General features: G+C 54.8%; 1 protein-coding gene across 1 annotated transcript in view; it reads left to right on the forward strand.

Moving 5' to 3' along the window:
- Positions 1-14,149, forward strand: part of LSP1 (lymphocyte specific protein 1) — a 40,833-nt gene that overhangs the window by 6,040 nt on the left and 20,644 nt on the right. The window lies entirely within an intron of this gene.

The following is a 14,149-nucleotide window of genomic DNA, read 5'->3' on the forward strand; positions in this document are numbered from 1 at the left end:
TTGCCACTTAGTGTCAAGTAACAGGAGCTGACAACAGCATGTGTGAGCTTAGATGTCCCCAAGGAGAGAATAAGATGTGAGTTGAGTCTATACATCCTTGCTGTGCTAGGTTCTCTCCCTCCTTGAGCTGGCACATACTTATTAGGTTTATTTTCACTCCACCTGATACTCTGTGTAAAGTCTTAGCTGCTCCTTCTGCTTGGCCTTATCCAGTTTTCTGGACTCAGTGGCAGCAAGACTCCTCTTTAGATATCAGGCCTGGCTTTGGAACATTAACTGCTGTTGTGCCCCTTGGCAGAGGCATGTGGTGATCTTCAGGCTTTTTGGATCCATGACAGTGTGTCCTTTAATATCAGCCCCCATCTTTGCCATGGTTCTTTGAGGGAGGCATGGATGAACACTGGCAAGCTTTAAGTTGGGGTAAAGCTTGAAGAGAGGATATAGCCTGGAAGTTGGAGTTTCTCAGGGATTCGCTCTTTAGCTCTAACCTCAGCTGAAGTAACCATAATTTCAGTATGAGGCAGGGACAAGTGACTGCTAAGAAAGCCTGTTTGCAACATGAAGTGCTACCAAACAGCTGCAGATGAGCTAAAATGCCTACACTGAGCTGAACTTGTTGATAGCAATCCTGGAAAGCTGTACTGGTCAGCTGGGCTATGTTACTTGGGCTTCAAGTGTGCAGTGTCCATCTAATCCAGCAATCCAATAAAAGGCAGTCCTGCTTATTTTGATGCAAGTTTGAAATTCAAATCAATTCAGCAGATGTTAAAATTTCTGTTCACTGAAGGGTAGCCCCAGAGAAGGCAACGTTTTGTCTTCAGCCTGGACAACCACCCTTCTCTCCTGTGTATACCTGTGATCTTGGTTCAGCAGATGGCTCGCCATCAAAAGTTATCAAGTTCCAACAATAGCTCTGTGGATATGTGAAATACTCATAAAATCAGATATTAAACAAAGTCTATGATCAATATATGCTACTTACCAGCTACTGGGGTGTTGGCATGATGAGTGGGAGTGTTGGCATGAGCTCTGCTTCTCCAGCATCCTTAAAACTAAAGAACTGTTGAACCCTGCTTGCAAAAAGAGCAAACTCTTGGCAGTTGCCTATGGCCTATTTATGGATTGGATGAATCCCTGGTGCTCGGCTCTGCTTTTGAGGGGGAACTTGGAGAGATGGAGCTGGTCTCCTGGGGACAATAGTTCCCCTATTGTCCTGTAACAACCCTCCTGCCTTTGCTGGGGAGTGTCTTATCTGTGCTCATTGTTTTGTCTTCCTGCCTGTTTCCCAACAGCTCTGTTGATTTAACCTAATATATAGATATGGTGCTCTCAGGGTAACCACACTAGCTCCAAGCACTCGTCTAGCCTTGCTCCTGTGGTGAGTCATGCTGCTTCAGCTCTCGTTCCGATGGCAATTCCCTTTGCTGCTTCTCTCCCTGTTTGTACAGTACCTAGTGCAATGAGGGCTCTGATCTCCTACATCCCCTCTGCCCTACACCACCTCTATTTGCTATCTCCACCTGTCCTTTCTTTAATGTATCTTTTGGCATCTTCCTTTTGATTTCTTCTCCCTTGGCCCCCCATTCTCTCTTCCTCATTTGCTTTGCTCTCCAGGAGCAAAGAGCCTTCTCTAACCAGGCTGGTGGACTTTTGTGTTGTCTGAAGAGCCCCTTCCTAGCAGATGAAGAAAATCTTGGTGCTTTCTGATTTGTGGGTCTGACCATGAAGTGCTCCATGGGGGCAGAACAACATGGGCCCCCCCCTATTCTGAAGGGGAATGAGGTAGCTATGGGTAAGAGGTGAGGGCTGCACTTCATAGATGCCTCTTCCTCTCCTCTTCATTTTTGCCGCCTTGGATGTTATAGGAACAAAGTCGTTGTTTCAAAGCCAAGTACTCCAGACGCACTACGACATGATGTTTGACTGTTTGGGCTTGGCCCACAATCATACATGTTCTTCCTCGTGAGCCGAACCTCTTGCAGCTATTTTGATATTCCTGCTTGGCTCTTGGCTGTCCTGCCACTTTGCCCATTCACAGGGGAAGCCCATGCTGTCCCTCACAGGCCCCTTCACAAGTGCCTGCTGTCTCCCTTGCCTGCTGCCCGGATGCTCTTCCAAGTGTGTGGGATGGGTGAAAAGTCAGCCAAGACAGCTCCCGCCTACAGCATCCCCTCCCCGAGCATCCCAGGATCATGCTTTGGCTTGGGAATGTCTCTCCCAACTCGCTGACTGGGCCGAGGAAGGCTCTCCTTTGGAGTGCTGGCAGGGCTGCCATCCTCTCCCTGCAGCCACTTTCTGCTTGTCTGCTGTCCTGACAGGATGGCTGCTATCACAGGGTCGGTGCTTAGAGTCTCTCATCGCAACTGCACTGGGATGTCTTGTCATCTTCAGGCGTCTTTAATGTGGTTGTATGGCTCATGGTGTCTATGCAGCTCGTGTGCTAACCAACATATTTTTTCTCATCAAACTGTGACTCCAAGGTAGCCTGGCTAGTGCTTAAGGAGTTGTGCTGCTGTGCTGGCATGTGTGGAGGGAGAGGTGTTTGGGATGGCAGATGAGTCACATTAGCCAAGAAGCAGAAACAAATAGAGATGTCCTCTATTCCATGTCCTTGTGAGGGTCCCTGGAGCTGAGCTCTGCTGAAGAATTGGTGCTGGGGTCTCTAGCCAGCTCAAAGCATCCCTTACTGGGACAGGGCTGCTTAGCCCATGTTGATGCAGGGGAGCCCTTTCATGAGGGAGTTCTCTGGATGAGATCTCACCTCTGGTTTGCGGAGCATGAGCCTCTAGAAACTGTTCTGGCAGCTGGCTGAAGCAGATGGCACCCATAAAGGTCTGGCCTCAAAGCACCTGGACGTTGTGGTTACAGTGCTACTGAGCCTGGCTGATATTGCTTGCATCCCAACGATACTGGAGAAGATAGTTCAGGCTACACTAATTTGCTAACAGGACTGGACTTTTTCACTATTTTTTCCCCTTAAACCATGTTTTAGCCTCCAACTGATTTTGCAACTGGCCCTACATAGCAGAGTGATTACATAATTAACGGGAACTGGTGTGGCCCTTTCTCTCTGGACTCCTGCCCTCTTTCCCCCAGCAGTGGACCCTGAGTGGCTCCTTCCTGGCTTGTTGCACCGTTGTAGTTTGGCCTGTTGCTGGGAAGAGCTCCGCGAGCTTTTTGGCCAGCAGCGTGCTTTCAGGTTCAGGGGCAAAATCTCTGCTCCTGTGCTGGGATGCAGCTTATCTGCAGGGATTTGTGCTGGTTCTTCTTTTTTGGCACAATTTAAACTAGATGAATTATTGGCTGTTTTCTTCATGTCTCTGCTGCACCACTACCTGTTTCCTGATGGGACCACAAAGCTTCTTTCTGCAAAATGCATGAGCAGCTGTGAGGCTGATGCTAACCTTACTCTTCTTGAGTATACAGTATGACTCAGCCTGCATCTGGACTGTGCAGGGAGGAGAGAGGGGACGGAAGTTACCTCTGTTCTGCGGAGAGTGTGGGATTTCTCTGGTATTACTGCTTCTCTGTGGTCCCTTAGGGTCCAGGCTTTGTGCTTTTGAGTATTGGGTCTAAATGCCTCTTGGCCCACTGAGTTAGGAATTGTCCCTGAGAGGGTATAGCTTTCCTTTCAGGGAAAGTTTTGCAGATTGTGAGTTTGGAGGCAGGGCTTTCCTCACCCTCTCTGCATGTCCCTGCTGAATGCTGAAAGAAGTGTGTTCTTTCCTCCTGTCTACCGTCTTTCTCTGGTGAAGATGAAAAACAGTGAGAAGGGAAGAAAACCTTCCCTGGGAGACCAGCAGTCCAACCACCTTCACCGGCATGAAGACTTTTTGCAGACCAAGTTCGGTACAAGGAATCCCTCCCAGCCTGCTGACTGCTGTGATGCAGGATCCCTTTCCTGAGTATTTCGCTTTGTTTATCTAAATGATCTTCTCACCCTAGACCAGTAAGACAGCTAGTGTCATCTCACCTTCCTTTCGGCCCTAGACTAGCAAGGGCAGCAGCAGAGCATTTATCTGCCATCCTCCTTGAAGGCCCCTGTCGCTGAGTGGTGATCAGTGCTGGCCTTGAGGAGCTCTCTGGTTTCGTGGGGACTACCTTTGTGGAGGATGTGATCTTGGGGGGCCAAGGCAAGGCTCTCCGCTGGATACATCAACGGCTGTGTGCTTGGCTCCTTGCAGCAGGGCCCTTTTCCCCCATGCAGATTAGTGTGCTGTCCCTGCGAGGAGCTCACGCCTCCCTGCTACCGATGCCGCATTCCTCCCGGCCCCTCCTCAGCCTGCTCTGGCTTGTGTGGCATCTCCGGCTATAATAAGAGGGCTCCAAGTGGGGAGCTGTGATTTTTTTTTTTTTTTCCTCCCCAAGCCCCCTGTTGCTGCTGGCCTCTAGCTGTTAGCTGTGTCCCTGCCTGCCAAGGCTCTGCTTTGGATCCGTGGCTGCATGAGGCCATAGGAGTCGCTGGCAGGATTGGGATAATTCCTTCCAAAAAGAAAACGCCGTAGGTACAGACTTCATTTGAAGTGTGTGGGCAATTGGGATGAGGTCAATAGGAGTGTTCGCATGTGTAAACCTAACTAGTCCTGTGAGTACTTGCAGGATTGGGACATGCTCTTTTGCAGCAGCAGAGACTTTCTGAGATGAATTTCTTGGACCTTCTCATCAGCTCCAAACTTAGAAATGGAGAACAGAAAAAGGCAGCACCTGAGCAGCCCGTAATATCAGGCTGGGATCCGTTTCAGGGCCCAGGGGCTTTTGTTGTGCCTAATTGCTTAGGAGAAGCTCAGTAAATAGCTGCAGAATAAACAAACTGTTTCAAAATGAGGGTGTGGGGAGAGATGAAGCACATCCTTTTCAGGTGGGTTTTAATGCACTTCCTCTTCATGGGGATTTCTTGGTGTATGTCATGGGCAGCTGCCCTGTTTCCCCTGTTCAACTTACTGAGCTGCAAGAATGTCCGTGCAGAAGGGAGGGAGAGGAAAAGTGTGAGTTGGATGAGGGGGTCTGAGGGCAGAGGGAAGGTGAGTGCTGGAGCAGGATGGTCCCTTAGTGACTCCTTGCACGTGGGAGGCAGCTGGGTGAGTCTTTCTGCTCACCGTGGGGGAATGGGCAGGTTGTGCCATGGGCAGCCATACGTGCAGGCATCAGCCGGAGGCCAGGGTTGCTCGTGCAAGTCCAGGCATCTGAGTGGAAGAGCCCTTCCCAAAAAGCAGCACATGGACTCAGAGTTGCAAGGTAGGAAAAGAAGTCTTTCTAAGGCTGTTTCCGTGGTGGAGCTGCGTGAAGGCAAGACAATACGAGTCTGACTGCAGGGCGGCCAGGCGTCTTGGAGCAGGTGACAGTGGTGTCAGTCCCTTCTTGGACACTCTCGCACTCCTTTCCTCCTCCTAAAGCACTGAGACGTGACAGATGTTTTCCCTCTTCGCTGGTGTGGTGGCTGGGGAAACTGAGGCTCTGGAGCAGGGTGGGGGAGCAGCACCGGTACTGCTCCCTGTGGCTTGAGCTGCTCTTTTAATCCCACCGAGAACTATTTTCTCTGATAGTTTCCCTGCACCAAGCCCCTTTCTCCTTAATCTCACCTTCTCTGTGCATGTGGGGCCCTTCTGGATGCTCCAGGCAGGGACCTGCCTGAAGACCTCTCTCCATAGGATGCGACTTCTCTCTTCTTTTTTTTTTTTTTTCTCCCAGGAGAGCCTCTCCGGGATATACCCCGGGCGCTGCCCCTGGGCCGCGGCTTTGTTCCCGTTTACGTGATGGGAGGCGAAGCAAAGGTGGGAGGAAAGCGGGGAGAGGAGGAGGAGGAGGAGGAGGAAGGCGGGGAGCAGAGGCTCCCGAGCGGCGGGGCGGGCCGGGCGGCCGCGAACAAAAGGGGCGGCGGCGGCGGGAGCCGGGAGCGGCGCCGGGAAGCGGGAGCGGAGCCGGGAGCCGGGAGCGGCGGCGGGGCAGCATGAGCGGCGCGGTGCTGCGGCGGCACTGCAGCAAGCGGGGCTTGCAGAACCTCCTGCGGTGGGTCCTGCGCGCCGGGCCGGGCCGGGCCGGGCCGCGGGGCTGGCGGTGCGGGGGTCGCGGCTCGGCCGCGGGGTGCGGGAGGCGGCAGCGCATCCTCCCCGCGCGGCCCGGGCAGCGCCGCTGGGGACCCACCTGAGCCAGCGCGTTCGTGTCCCCCCGGTTATTGCTGTTATTTTGGCTTCTATTTCTTTTTTGGTAGTCAATGAACGCTGAAACGTGCGTTTTCAATTCGGAGATCTGTAAAGGGCCATGTCCTCGCGGGGGTGTCGGCTGGCGCTGCTCTGTGGATTTAATTGATAGCAGCGCTGCCTCGACCCTTCCTGTGCAAGCACAACCGCCTGGGCAGCAGGAGGTGGGCGGTTTGGTTGCGCTCCCCTCCATTTGTCCGTGGAGGTTTCACCAGCGGCTAATGCTAACGCGGGGGTTCCATTCCGTGCAGCCCTCCGCTGCTGCGGGTGGGAATGGGACTGTCCTGCGTGGTCTCCGCTGCCCTCCCTGCTGCCGGAGGGCTCGTTCTGCACCATGCTCTCCGCTCAGGCTGGACAGGCAGAAGGGGCCACTTGGCCCCTTGTGTTTAGCTCAGTGGCTGAATTGATGCATGCTGGGTTAATGTCCCACCTCTTGGCTCCCCTGTGCTGCCAGTCTGTCCTCGCTGATGCCCGCTGGTCTCCAGCGGGAGTTGGAAGAGGTCAGAGAGGGCACGTGGGGGTGTTTTTGGAGTGGGTGATTTCCAGATGGTTTGGGATTTCCGTGATTGATTACACAGTTTCTGAACCTCACCACTCCTCCAAAGAGCTTCTGGCCTCAGAAGAGAAATTCAGGAAGGGAAAATACAGCCATCCACCCTGTACCACCAGGGGAATCATCAGAAAAACTCCCCTGGCCCTGGGGATGGAAAAGGGCCAGGACAGGCTCCTCCTCTGTACCCGTCCTTGGCCAGTCTTGTCCTTTCCCAGTCCCACTTGGGGATGAAGGTCCCAGCTCCCTTTGCAACAGCAGCCTGGGACCACTTGGTGAGGGGCTTGGAGGGGCACATGGGGGCTTTTACCAAGGGATGTTTGTGCTGAGCAGGGTTTCCTGTTGAGCTTGATCTGACTGAGCCTTGGCTTTTCAGCTGCGTTTCCTAGTCCTGTTTGCGGATGAGGATGGAGGGCAGGGTGCAAAGACATACAAGGGATCACGGAGAAGATCCTCTGTTCCTGCTTTCCTGTAATCCCTCCCAGGGTGGCTGCGGGCAGAGCAGTTACACTGCATGGCTCCCAGGCGCTTTGGGATGTGCCTGGAGCATTGAGGTGACCAGAGCACGAGAGAAAGCACCGCTGTGCTCAGCGCCACGGCCCTGGGCACGGCAGGTTTGGTGAGATGCTGGATCCACTGGATCTGCACCTGCTCCCACATGGCAGAGCGTCACGGCTCTGGTCCCTTTGGATCCTGCTCTGGCTCTGTGGCGGCTTTGCTGGGACGAGCTGTGGGCTCTCAGCACAGGCTTGCTCTGCGCCGTTCTCACTGGTGCGTGGGGCCCGTGCTGGACCGCGCTGCTCACAGGGAGCCGCGGGGCCTGTCCAGACACCCTCGGCCGAGGACACTGCTGCTTTGCCCGGCTGTCTGACAGCGGGGCTGAGGGCCGAACCCAGAAACCTTCTGAAATCAGGATGGAAGTTGAGCCTGAGTGACGGTGCTCAAGTGCGGTTCCCGCTTGAGGCAAAAATCCCGACGTTTCCGACACATGGAGCAGCCCGTGCCCAGGTGCTGAGCAGGAGCGCTTGGCTGCGAGCCCTTGCTAAGCCTGTGTTCACACAGACATCGGTCCCAGGAGCCCCGGCCCTCTCCGCGCGCTGGCTGGGAAATGAGCCCTTCCTGCCTCTTACCGGCCACGAGCAGCGGGATGCGGCAGCTGGGCCCTTGCGCCTGGTGGGATTGTGCCGTTCCGTCTGGAAAGCCGGAGCCCAAGGAGGGCCTGTGGCCCTGGCACAGCTTGGGGTGATGCCTGGGGGCTGAGGAGGACACACAGGGGGTAACTACTTGGGAAGGGCTTCGGGCAGAGCAGGCAATTGCGGCCCTGCCTGCCTCTCCTGGGCACGGCCGGGGCGGCCCTCCTCCCATTGAGTCTCTATCCGGAGATCCCGGTGGAAAGATTTGTCCTGTGTTTAAGAAGTTTATAATGGAGATCTCTTGCTCCTGCAAGGCTTTGTATTTGCAAAGCCCTCTCCAAACACGAGCCATTTCACCATTTCATCTTGTTATCTGGGTCTATTTTTCCTTATCCTCCTAATGAATTCCTATAAATAAGATGGGAATCCAATGCCTGTCATGTCGATTCACTCAGTTCATTATCTGCTCCCGCTGGAGTTTTACTCTCCCTCTATTTATGGCGCCTCGAGTGTTTCCACAAAAGAATATTGCTCTTTAATTAACCTACAAATCAGCCTCTTTGTAAGTCGGCGGTGTTGACGGCACCACTCCTCGAAACGGGATTATGCGGCGTCTCTGCAGACACAGCTGAGAGCCCCACTCGCTCCGGGCGCGCTCCCTTTGCCGCGTTGCTGCCAGTGCATGCGGTGGCGGGGCAAGGCGCCCGGGCGCTACAAGAGCGACAGCTCTCGCAGCAGCCCGTTCGGGTCCTCGGGTGCAGGGCTTCCCCAGGTGCGCGGGGAAGGGCTTTGCAGCTGGCCCTGGAGGGAGGGACGGTTTGTTTCGGCGCGCTCTCAGGGTGATGCTCAGCACAGCGGGTGGCTGCGCCCCTGGAGTGCCACTGCTGTATGGGCAGCAAATAAGGGCCTGTGTGCCTTGCAGTGCGATAGTCTGAAATGCAAAGTGGTCATGCGGGAAGGGGACTGAATCTGGTGATGAAAAGGCCCAAGGGTACAAAATGATCCAGGAAAGTAGATGGTGAGATAAACATAATTATTCCCTCAGTAGGATGGAACTCTTTTCCCCTTATCTTTGGAGGAGTCATGAATATGGAAAGCCAAAGTATGAGATCTGAAATGGTGCTTGCGTGTCGCTGTTTCTTGGCTCGGCTCGCGTGGAGCAGCCCCTGGGAGGGAGAGGTTTTCCATCTCCAGCTAGATGCAGGCTGCCTTGCTCGTCTGCCCGCAGGAGGCTGCCGGCCCCTTCCTTCCCGTGAGCGGAGCCCGCCGGCCGTTTCCGGGGCTGTGGCCGCTGGGGCAGCTGCCTGGGCAGAAGGGGAGGGCAAGGGGCAGCGCCAGGGAGAGCCGCGGGCGCTGCCCGCGCGGGCTGTTGCCGAAGGCCATGGGGACCCAACAGGGTAATTCCTACCTTCCAGCACAGCCTGGCACCAGTGTGTTCCCCTCCTGTGTCCTCCCTGTGGTTGCCTTGATTTGTTAGCGGCCTGTTTTTTTGTTTTTATATATATCTATCTGTATTTTTTTACTACTACTTTCTAATCCCGCTTTCTCCAGCAGCAGCAGACCCTCGTGGCGAGCTTGGTGGGTGAGTGGCTGGGAAGGTCAGATGCTGGTGGACGGCAGAGGGCTGCTCGGAGGTGCCCTTGGGGGTCTTGTGCCCTCTCTGCAAGGAGAGGAGAGTCCTGCCAATTGGGCTCTGCTTGCTGTGCCAGCCCAGCTCCCTCCTGCCAATGCGGGTTATGGGACACAGGGCAAATGCGTAGCCCCGGGAGCGTAAAATCAATGACTTATGGCCGAGCTGGAGGGCTCTCACATCTCAGCTCGCCGGTGCTATAAAAAGCAGCAGGCCCAATGTTAATCTCACTTCTAACGCCTGGTGCGTGTCGGGGTAATGCTGCTCTTCTCCACTGTGCAATTAGGCTTGCTTTACAGCCCGAGCGCATTGAAGAGGAGGAGGATCCAACTGGCGGGAGCTGCAGTAGGGAGGCCGTGGGGACTAGTTTCCCTCTCTGCGAGAGCAAAAATGCAAATGTCTCGTGAACTGGACCAGAACCTTTTCTGATGGGTCTATTTTACAGCTCCAAATGCCTTTCCCTTCCAAGAGTGGTCCCCAAACTTCCCGCTGGCAGGAGAGATCTGGGATTCTTGAGCCTTGCATCGCAGAGGATGGTCCCGCGAGAGGTGGCCGTGCTCGAGGCTGTGCATGGCACCGTGTTGTCGTGGCTCCGGCTGAGGCCTGGGGGGCCTTGAGGTCGCCAGCAGCTCCCTCTGCGGCCCCAAATTCCATACGGGTGATGTTAGCGCGTTACCAAACCGGCGTATCTACACGCAAAGGACCCGCCGGACAGGAGGACCATCCATCATCTGCTGAAAGATTCCCTGGGACTGTCTGCCGTGATTAAAAATAATAAAACCCCCTTGTTCCCATCGGCTGCCCCGTTGGAGCGGGGAGAAGGTTCGTTCTTGGGAGCAGCTCTTGTCTCCCAGGCTTGCGAACGTGGTCGGCGCGGTGGAGTCCTGCCAAGGACGGTGACCCCCACGGTTCGGCTTGCTCCTGGGCCCACTGCCAGCCGGCTGCTTCCCAGATTTTGGCGGAGGTAGGGGAAGAGCCCGCTCCATCTCCTGTGCGTGGGCCGGTCCGCCCGGGAGCTGGGAGTGCTGTTGATAAGAAGGTTGCAAAGCAGCTGTCTCCCCAGCCCTGCCTGCTGAGCCGTCCTCGCCAAGCGGGGCTGCTGCACTGTGCTGAGCTGCAGAGCCTGTGAAAACACCCTTGTAACCAAGGCAGGTTAAGGGCCATGCAATGGCCATGATGTTGGGAAGTGCAGACTGTCCCCGTGTGTCACCAAGAGCTGCTCGTGCTGGTGTCCCGCGAGAGGCAGGAGGGGGAACGTGCCCAGGGACGTTCTTCTCCGTGTCTGCTCCACGGAGACGTGCAGGGGCTTTGCACAGCTGGGGCTTCTGCGTAATGCCAAAAATACCTGGCACTTGCGGACTCACAGCCGTGTATCCGGATCTGTGAATCAGAGCTGGAAGTTGAATATAACAGACTTTCTTGTGAGATCCTCTTAAGCCTCGGGACTGTGGCGCTCCGGAGCTAGCCTGGATGCAGGGTATCGATTCCTTCTTTGGACAGAAACAGGATATGCTTTAGCGCTGAGAAACCAAGGCTTGCTTAGAAAAATGAGTTGTTTTGTTTTTTAAAGGGAAGCTGGGCTTTGGCCACATTGCTGCCTGGGGTTTGCTTCCCTTTCTACCCGATGGAGGCTCGTGCTGTATCGTATTCCCCTGGGGCAGCCTGGCACATCCTTATCGCGGGGTGTGCGATGCCTTTCCGCGCCTTGCTCCACCAGGAAAGCCATGATTTATAGGAGAACCAGGGGGACGTGGCCACAGCTGCATAGCTACAGCCGGGGTGGGGAAGCTTGGTATGAGAAAAAGGCTTAGGGTGACGCGAGTATGTGCTTCCCCCTTCCCCCCTACCCTTCTGGTTCAAACTGCGTAGCTTGGAGACTAAACCAGGCACCATAGCTGAGGAATTGCATGAATGTAGGGGAGGGAGAGGCTGTCCAGCATCTCAGGCTGCCTTGAGTGACAAGCTGGTTTCTCGGAGCTTTCACCCCCACTGTCAAAAAAACAAGCTCCAGGACATGGTGTAATATCTTCTGTTTGCATTTCTTCCCCCATTCCTCCTAGCCTACCACTATCCACACCATCTTCCTTACCCAGGCAGACGGCTATCTAAGTGTAGTCTTTGCCATCAAGCAACGTTTTCAGGAACCTGCCCATCAAGCAATGGGGCTGCAGCCTGCCGTGCGCCCCAGCAATGCTAGCTCCATCTCTATTTCTTCCTGGCTTTCCAGCTAACCTCAGACAAATCCTTGGCCTTGAACTTTTGAAAGTATCTTGTCGCAGGGATACAACCTGGGCCTTCAGTGGCTGGCGGCGTTTTCCATTTGTCGCTATGAGCATGAGTGTGCATTGTAGCGCACCTACCATCCATCTCTGGGCCCTTTCTAAAGACTTGAGGAATACGAAATAAAGACAAGCTGCACAGGACTCCTCCTAAGCCATGTGCACAGAGCATCTTCCCCCTTGAACCTCATGTAAAGGGGGCAGTGACTACAGCCAGCGCTCCCTGGCCCGTGATGCCCCGGTGAGCTCAGGAGACAGGAATGTTGAATTTGCTGGTCGAGGGTTACTGGGCTCTGGCACAGGTCTGCAAAGGCAAAGGCCTCTGGGAGACATTGCATTTTCCTTTCTGGAATTAGCTTTAGCGCTGAAGGTTGGTTTGGGGCCAGCAAAACTTCCTCTGAGCTGAGCTATGCAAAAGAGTCTGCGGTGTTTCCCTTAAACACAGCTCATTTGGTGCCAGAATTTCCCTTGCCTGAATATTATAATCTCCCCAAGCGATGATGAGGAAACGTGACCTTTGTAGCAATCCTGGCTTGTCTGGAGTGGGCATTAGTGGCCACCTGAAACCGCACCGCTGGAGCGCTGCTGCCTGGATCGTTGTTCTGCAGGAGGAGGCGTTCACAGGGCAAATGGGAAAAAAGGGAAAAAAGAAACCCCTCTCCTCACTTGGCTGGGGGTCCAGAGGGAGGTGAAGTCAAGATTTGGATCTCATATGGGCAACTGGCCCAAGCCCAAGCTGAAGCCTGAACGTCCCAGACATTTGGCACACTGGGAGTCTGCAGCCAAACCGGAACCTGCTGCTCTGAGCCTGTCTTTAGACCTGCAGGATTTGCTTGCCTCCTTGCAGAGAGATAGCCCTGCTGCCAGTGATGTTTTGCTCCAAACTGAGAACCGCAGGGATGTAAGGCTGGGGACACCCCAGCACGACTGACCCAGCCAGGGGCGTCTCGGGCTTGGGAGCAGCCTGGGAATGCACAGGACGGAGCTGAAGCTACGAGGTCTCAGCTCGTGCCGCCCTCCCTGTGCGCGGGCAATCGCTGCTAGAGCTGAGAAGAAAAGATTACGTGATCCCAGTGTGAGGCGCCAAATTTGATTGCTAACGACTAGAAATAACTGGCCAAGGTCTCCCCGCCACCACTTTGCTGAACTGTTTTGAAAGGAAATCTTTCCACCTTTTTGCTTTGAAAGGAGATTTAACGGCTGACCTCCCTGTCACGCAAGCAGCGAGGCCGGCAGCGGCGCGGGTTTGGCTGCGCTGAAATGGCACGCGCGGTCTGCAGGTCAGCAAGCCCCTCTCACTGACCCAAAAGCCAATGCTTTGGCAGGGGGTTGTTTCTCGATCGCTTGTTTGCTTTTCATCAAAAGCAAATGCTTTTGCCATTAGGTCAGCCCAAGAGGAGTACTCATTTCCCTTCGGCGTGTTGTGTTGATGATTGAACCCCAAAGCGTGTTCAATGTGGGAGCTGAAGGGGCTCCGGATTTGCTAATATAACTTTTTTATTATTATTATTCCTGATGTTCATTGGAGAGGGAAGGGGCTCCTGTGCGCTTCGCGGAGACGCAGCTCTCCGGCAAAGGGAGCAGGCAGGAAAACTGCTCCGCTCTGCGGAAAAGCGTTGGTCCCCATGAGCATCACCCCGGGGTCCTCTGTGTGCCGGCCGCAGGCCCTGTGCAGAAGATGGAGCGACAGAATAGCGAGCCGATGAGGTCATGGGGAATTAGTCACATCCAAGCGGGAAGTGGGGAGGGCTGCAAAGCCCAGTGACTTCAGCAGTGGGAAAAACTCTCTGCGCTCAGGCAAGACCCGCTTTGGGGGTCGCATCGCAGCGCCGCCTCCGGCAAGGCTTTGCCAGCAAGTGATGGGGGGGGGTAGGGAGGATGTCACCCCCAAATCTGGCTCGCTCTGGCATGAACGAGGCCCTTCCTCCTTCAGACTGCAGCCTTCCAGCAGGGAGAGAGTTAAGAGCTGCCTGGAGCCGGAGACTATCTGGAGTTGTCACACGAGGGAGGGAGGGAGATCGTGGCAGAGCTTAATGAATGACTTCATTTATATATTAAGAAAAATAATAAAAAAAATAACACACATAACAACAGGGTGGCTTCCTGCCAGGACCACAGACAACGGTTTCTATGGGAACCCACGGGAAAACAATAAATAGGAGAGTGGAGCACGTGGGGAAGGATAGCGAGTCACTGCCCTGGGGCTCCCTGTCCTTGCTCCCAGGGAGGGCAAGGTGGGAAGGGGCAGCGAGTGGGGGGAGAGGAAAGCACCGCTGGGCCCAGCACCAAGCTCTCAGTGCACTCGCAGCCCTGCTCCTCACTGCCCCATGCACGTGTGTCTCGTGCCAGGGGCTGGGGCT

This window comes from Tinamus guttatus, unplaced genomic scaffold (genome assembly GCF_059628265.1).
Source record: "Tinamus guttatus ecotype Peru unplaced genomic scaffold, ASM5962826v1 Tinamus_guttatus_pri_ptg000240l, whole genome shotgun sequence".
NCBI lineage: Eukaryota > Metazoa > Chordata > Aves > Tinamiformes > Tinamidae > Tinamus > Tinamus guttatus.